A 7,993-nucleotide genomic window follows, 5' to 3' on the forward strand; every position below is an offset into this window, starting at 1 on the left:
AGTGGCCTCCCTTTTGACCCTGTTGGAGAAGTTTTTGGATGTGCATAGGGATTTGAGTCTTAGAAGATCCCATTCATCTACGTTATCTTCTCCTGGTTGTAGGTTGTTATTTACATTAATGTAGGTTGTTGATAAGTCTTCCACCAATCCTGATGCCACATCCCTCCTCATAAAGCCTAGCCTCCCTAATGATCTGTTCAGCATATAGATTGAAAAAGTATGGAGACAAGACATATCCCAGATGCGCTCCCTTCCTGATTTTGAACCATGAAGTGTTTCCTTGCTTTGTTTTGAGGACTGCTTACCCATCTGAGTATAGGTATCACATGAGCACAATCAAGTTTTCTGGGATTCCCATTCTCCTCAAGGTTAACCATAATTTGCTGTGATCCTTGCATAACAATGAAACACAGATAGACATTCCTCTGGTGCTCTTTGCTTTTGACCAGGATCCCTCTGACATTGGCAATAATATCTCTAGTGTCATAACTTCTTCTTTATCATTATTATTATTATTTTTAACGTTAATGAAAATTTACAGGGACTTTGGATTTCTATTCATTCAATGTTGCACTTTTATCCCTGCCCACCCCTCTAATCTGGTTCATTCTTCTCTTTCAAAAGTAAAAGAAAAATTCTTTCATAGCTATACAATTCCTCCCCCTAAGTCCACTCCACTATGCAGCCTTCATTTTGGACTCCTCTCTTGACAAAAATACCTAATCATATATCCCTTTGAAAGAGTTCTTTCTCATCTGTTTCAATGAAGTATGCATAATTTATCACCTCTTTCTCAGTCTGCCCCCAAGCCCAATGGCAGTGACTTTTTAAAACAGTGGCATTATGTGCTATAAGTCCTTTTGTGAATGACATATTTCACTCAGCATAATGTCCTCCAGGATCACCCATATCGAATAATATTGCATGAGTTCCTCATTTTTCAATGCAGCATAGTATTCCATTGTGTGACTATACCACAGCTTCTCTATCCATTTGTTTGTTGATGGGCACTTAGGTTGTGTCTGACTCTTTGCTATTGTGAACAAAGCCGTGATAAATATGGGTGTGTATATATCTGCTTGGGTGGCAGTTATGGTTTCTTTGGAGTATATTTCAAGTAGTGGAATTGCTGGGTCAAATGGTATTTCTATTTGCAACTTTTTGAGAAAGTCCCATATTGCCTTCCATAGTGGTTGCACCATTTTACACTTCCACCAACAGTGAATAAGGGTTCCAGTTTCTCCACAACCTCACCAGCATTTGTTGTTTGCTATTCTATTAAATTTTGCTATACTTACTGAAGTGATATGATATCTCATAGTTGTTTTGATTTGCATCTCTCTGAGAGCTAGGGATTTTGAACATTTCTTCATGTGTTTGTTTGCCATCTGTGTTTGTGAAGTGTCTGTGCATATCCTGTGCCCATTTTTAAATTGGGTTGTTTACCCTTATCTTGTTGTGGTGCTTGAGTATTTTATAAATTCTAGGTATAAGTAACTTGTCTAACATGTCGTTACCAAATACTTTTCCCCATTCTGTGGCTTCCCTTTTTGCCCTATTGGAGAAGTTTTTGGATGTGCATAAGGATTTGATTCTTAGAATGTCCCATACATCTATTTTACCCTCTCCTGGTTGTAGATTTTTCAGAATGCTTTGAAGACTGTTTATGTTGTGGATTAGGACTACTAGAGTTCTTCCAAGCTCTTCTTTAATGAAGTTTATAGTCTTTGATTTTAGCCCTAGGTCTATGATCCACCTTGAGTTGGTTTTTGTGTATGGAGTAAAGTGTGGATATTGCTCGAGTTTTCTGCAGATAGTTTTCCAATTTTGCCAACATCATTTGTTAAAAAGGCTATCATTTCCCCACTTAACTGATTTCTTTTCTTTGACAAAAATCAATTGACCATAGATGCTGATTTACAAGTTCTCAATTCTATTCCATTGATCTATGTGTCTGTCATTGTACCAGTACCATGCTGTCTTGACCACCGCAGCAGTGTAGTAGAATATGAAATCAAGGAGTGAGATGTCTCCTACCTTGTTTCTCTTTTCAAAGAGTGATTTGCTTATTCGGAGCTTCTTTCCATTCCAAATAAAACTGGAGATTGCCTTTTCTATCTTGTTGAAGAATGGGATTGGTATTTGTATAGGGATTGCATTGAATATGTAAATTGCCTTTGATAGTATTGCCATTTTCACAATATTAAGGCTTCCTATCTATGAGCAAGGGATATTCTTCCACTTCTCTTTTTGTTTCCTGTAGTAATGTTTTGTAATTTGAATAGATCCTTTGTGCTTCTGGATAGATTTACTCTCAAATATTTAATTTTGTGATTAGGTATTGTGAAAGGTAGTTTTTCTTAGCTCCAGCACTGTGTCCTCTTTGTCACTGTAGAGAAATTCAACTGTTTTTGTATGTTGATTTTGTATTCTGCCACTTTGCTGAATTGGTCAACTATGTCCAAAAGTGTTCTTGCTGAGTCTTTAGGGTTTTCTAAGTATACTATCATATTATCTGGATAGAGATATAATTTTACCTCCTCTTTGCCAATTTGGATACCTCTCATTTCCTTCTCTTGTTTTATTGTTATTGCTAAATCTGCCATTACAATATTGAATAGGAGACGTGATTGTGGGTATTCTTGCCTATTTTCTGTTCTTAAAGGAAATGCCTTTAACCTCTCTCTCTATTGAGAACAATGTTGGCTCTCAGGTTTGTATATGTACTTTTTACTCTGTTGAAGAAATTCTCCTCTAATCCTATTTTGTTGAGTGTTTTAATCAGGAAAGGGTGTTTATATTGTCAAAGACCTTTTCTGTGTCAATTGATAGGATCATGTGGTTCTTGTTCTTTGCTTTGTTAATGTGATGAATTACATTGATTGTTTTTCTTGTGTTGAACCACCATCCTTGTATACCTGTTATGAATCCCACTTGGTTATGGTGAATTATTTCTTCCATGTATCATTGGCTTCTATTGGCCAATAGTATTTTATTCAGGATTTTTGCATCTATGTTCATGAGAGATATTGGCCTATAGTTTTCTATTTTGGTGGTGTGCTTTCCTGGCTTTGGTATCAAGGATATGTTTACTTCATAGAATGAGCCACAACCTCTTCTAAACCCAGCTTGTATTTCTGGTAGTTCTCTGTCGATGGGTTCCAGTCATTTTTGGATAATCTTTAGCAGAATTTTGCTTGTGTGTAATATTAGTGATAACACACACACACACACACGCGCGCGCGCGGATATGCTTGATCTGAAGATGTGTTTGGCTCACTTTGCACAGGAGTCCTGGTGATATTTTTGTATTATAAGGTATTGTAATGCATTTTTTAAAGTTTAAATTTGTTATTAATTTCAGTAAAAATTTACAGAGGCTTTGGATTTCCATTCGTTCATTATTGAACATTTGTCCCCTTCCAAGGCTCCCCCAGAACACTACCCTCTTGGAAAAGTAAAAGAAAAATTCTTTCATTGTTTTACTGTAATGCATTTTTTTTAATGATAATGTATCAGGCTACTAACTGAAAGGTCAACAGTTTGGATCCACAGCTACTCCACAGGAAAGAGATGAGCAGTTTCTCCCTTGAAAAGTTACATACAACCTTGGAAATCCAATAAACAGTCAGTATGGATCAGAAAGAATCAATGACAATGGGGTTTGTGTGGGAACTACGTCATCAGTCACATGATGAAGTTATTCATAATTAGCCCAAAATGAAAACAGAAATATAATTGTTATAATGAATAAAATTGTATTTACTCCTTATGCGATGGCTGAGAGATTGCCATGAAGACCTTGGGACACCTCATGAGTACAAGGTGGTGGGACCCTGCCTGCCCCCCCCAAGGGTCAGACACCGCAGCATTACACATACTCAGCTTCTCCCCCAATCATGTAATCTTCTGAAACTTTGTGCCACAGATTAATAAGATAAAGAAACTTCTGGGGAAATTGTGAACTGTGGGCAGGTGTTTGGGAAGTGCCCCTTGCCCGTGAAGAACGTTGGCATCTGGCTGAGCAGTGGGACCCACAACATGGACCTGGAGGCCTGGGACATGACCACTGCTGACACCCGTCACAAAGAGCCACTGGGATATGGGCGCTCAGCACCGTTCCTGGGCCCACTCTATCCAGAGCATGAAAGTGGAGGCCTTCGCAGCCAACAAGTGCCACCAGCTCACAGCCAAGCAGTTCCCCATCTCCAAGATCAAGCTCCCACTGCCCTACTTGGTCCTGCTCAAGCCCCGGTTTGCTACCAAGCGGCCCAACACCTTCTTCTAGGCACAGCCCCTTACCCCCATCTCTGTCTGCTCAATAAAACACATTGGGGATTGAAAAAAAATTGTTTTCTATTTTGCCAATTCTGTTCCACTAATGTACTTATTTTCCTTGTGTTCTGTCTGCTTGGAATCTGTGGGTCTCTGGCATCTGTGGGCAAGAAAATGAAGTGAATGCTAACCTTACTTGTCTGGTAACCCATCACTGAGAATATCTACCTCAAGTGAGTATTATGATATAATGAGAATAAGGTATATAAATGCTCGGCATCATGGTGGGCAAAGTGCAAGATTCCAATCCATGTTGCTACTGTTTTTGACAGCATACTAATGCTATAAGAATGGCCATCATACCATTGTGAAAAAAAAAAAAAAGCTAAAATGCAACAAAATATCTAGCAATTAGTGATTTATGAAACAAATTATGATACTTTTGCATAATGAGTATTAGTCTGTACTTACAAACACTGTTATTGAATGTCTCTATTGCTTTAAAAAGATGTTTCTATTTCACAACATTAAGCAAAAAACCCAGCTTAGGAATTACCATGGACAGCATGATCCACATTTTGTTTACATGTATCTACAAAAGGACATGGAAATACAGAAGAATCCAGACAATAAAATGGCTGTTTCTATGTGGATTAGGGGGTTTGTTAACTGTAATTTTTTGTATTTTCTATTTGCTATATTGAAGACGCCTGGAAGTAGGAGCGGCATCCACTTCCAAAATAGCTTGCCTCCGGAAACGCTATGTACAAACAGTGCTCAGGCTGTTCGTTCATAGGGTTGCATGAGTCGTCTACGACTCGATGGCATCAAACAACAATAACAATGACAATGACGATGACCAAGAGAGAACTATGTTGGCCTAGTGGAAAGGAAGCTATGCTACCAAGCCGAAGGTGGGTGATTTTCATCTGTGGCCCTCGGCCAGGTTCAAATTGTCTTCCTGTCAAACATTCTTCTAGGTGGTATAGCACTGGTCTGTGCATTGCTGTACAGAGGTAACTCGTGGTTGCTGTGATGCTGAAGCCTGTGACAGTGATGTGCCAATTGTGGTAATGGGTACCCATGGTGGACAGTGTTGGCTGGAGTTTCCCGACTAAATCAAGCCTGGAAGCAGGAGCGGCATCCACTTCCGAAATGGCTTACCTCCAGAAACTCTATGTACTTACAGTGCTCAGGCTGTTCATTCATAGGGTCTCTATGAGTCGTCTACGACTCGATGGCATCAAACAACAACAGCAACATATTGAAGACATGGACATAACTTGGAAATCTGGCTTCAGGTTGCCACAATAGAGAGAATATTGCAATGAAGTGTGTCATACGGATTTATTTTGTTCTGTAGGGCATATAAAATTATGTTTATACTATCCTGTAGTCTATTAAGTGTACCATGTTGTTTGCTGTTGTTAAGTGCCGTCGAGTCGCAGGCAACTCATAGTGACCCTATGAAGGAGAGTCCTCAATGCTTGTGTGTCTTTCATTCTCTCTCCAGGTTCATAGGGTTTCTGGAGGCAAGCTATTATGAAAGTGGATGTCACTCCTCCTTCCAAGCTTGTCTTAATTGGGGAGCTCCAGCCCACACTGTCTGCATTGGGTATTAATGCATTTGACACATATGTGTCACAGTGTTCAGCCTCACACCAAGCACAAGTGACCACTGTACAGCAAGTGGACACACTAGGGCTATAAGACCAACTTAGCTCACACTAAGTCTCCCAAGACCCTAGGTGTGGTGCAACCTTTCAGTATCTTACCATCCCGGCATGCCCAAATGCTGGCAAACTCTGGGCCCCAGACTCCCAGTTCATCTGGCAAGTCCGCTCTGCCAACCCCCACGTGGGGCAAAAAGAACACCACAAGTACCTGGGGCCCTCATACCTGCCTGCCACTCCTAAGTGTACCATAGCACTATAAAATAGAATGAGAATTAGCAAAATGTGACCTAAAGGCGCAAGTAGGCATATGTTGTCAGAAAAACAAATGCACAAAAAAGTTATCACATACTTTCAATTTTTGAAAAATAGTATCTGTGAAGCACCAAAAAGCAGGCTATACTTGTATATTTTGTCTGTAGTTAGTAAAAAAAAAATAGAGAAATATAATTTTAACATAAAAACACCAATTGAGAAGTCATAGGTGAATTTTCCCAGGTAATTCTCATGAAAGAATATTTCTATATTTTGCCTTCTCCATTGGATACTAAAACTAATGGATAAGATTTTGAGGAGAAATGGGATATTTGTAATTTCTTCAAGATATTAAGAGCATCATAACTTGGCAGCAAAGAGAAATTTGGTAGACACACTTACCAAGCAATTAAGGATTGCCAAAAAAGTAGACTTTCCATCTCATTATGACAAAACATCAGACAGACTCAAATTATACAGTTACCTTCAAGAGACTGTCAAAGTCATGAATGATAAGGAAGATTTCAGATTGAGAAACTAAGAAAGCATGAAATCAGATATCATGTGAGAGCTCTCAATGGATCCTGAAACAAATAGAAGACATGAGTAGGGAAATGGAATACATCCAAATAAAGATAGCAGTTTCTATAATAGCAGTGTCTTAATATTACTTTCTGAGTCTTACTCCTTGCCAAACTCAAACTCATTTGCCATCGAATCAGAACTGACTCATAGCTAACCCTCCATTGGGTTTTCCAAACTATAAATCAAACAGGAAGAAATTGTCTCTATTTCTCTAGAGGAGCTGCTGTGGGTTTGAACTGTCAAGGAAGCATGGCCTCTGGATAACCAGTACAACTTGCTGTGGCCTCTGCCACTAGAGCTTGCTCCCTAATCATTGTCTCATGGTTATGCAGAATATTAATTAACATTGTGAGAAGCTAGATAAAAGGAATGAATATAGGATTTCTGCATTACTTTTTCATTTTTATGTAGGTATAAAATTATCTCAAAAAAATTTATTTTTAAAGAAGACAAGCAAGGTTATATAAGTCTAGGTACATGACATATCAGAGATCATGAGGATGACACAGGATAAGGCAAGGTTGTGATATGTTCTTCAGAGGGTCATTATGAGTGGTTATACATTCTATGACACCTAACAGGAACATGGGACTAGACATGTTTGTAGTGTCCTACAATGAGTTGAGCAAGAAATGTCACAATTCTACATCTAGTTCTCATTTTAATAGAATATATTACTTTGACAGCCTGTTAGCTTAAAACTAGATTAGATAAAACAAGGTACTGTAACCATATGTGGTTTTAGCACATAAGCATAACGAACACTCACAGAAATTATTTTAATTCAACATTTCTCTTTTAAATTATTACTTTTCAGAAGGTATACTATCTTCCTTTACAGTTCATTCATTAAACAAAATGTCAATTATCTTATTTGAATATTACATTTGAGTTAACAATAAACTAAAAATCAAGGTCTTTTGAGTTTTCAATAACCCAGAAAGTATTCTTATCATTGAAAACTTAAGTCTTTAAAAATCAAATAACAATGTTTATTTTTGCCTTTGAGCAACATTCAGATTAAGGCAGACTAGGAAGAAGGATTGGCCTCCCACTTCTGAAATAGCAGGCCTCTGAAAACCCTATGCACAATAGAACACAAGCAGATTAACAGAAAGGGCAACCTAGGTAGAACTATCAAGTATGGAAATACAAAGGAGGAGGAACAGTTGTAAGCAGACCCTAGTGATTGGAACATGGAATGT

The 7,993-nt window shown here is 38.4% G+C and overlaps 1 pseudogene; it reads left to right on the plus strand.

Annotated features, from left to right (window-relative positions):
* Positions 1–3,916: 3,916 nt before the first annotated feature.
* On the plus strand, positions 3,917–4,288 carry LOC102866770 (annotated as a pseudogene).
* The last annotated feature ends 3,705 nt before the right edge of the window (positions 4,289–7,993 follow it).

Source organism: Elephantulus edwardii, unplaced genomic scaffold (assembly GCF_000299155.1).
Source record: "Elephantulus edwardii isolate Elephantulus edwardi_28Jun2011 unplaced genomic scaffold, EleEdw1.0 scaffold00112, whole genome shotgun sequence".
In the NCBI taxonomy this organism is placed as follows: domain Eukaryota; kingdom Metazoa; phylum Chordata; class Mammalia; order Macroscelidea; family Macroscelididae; genus Elephantulus; species Elephantulus edwardii.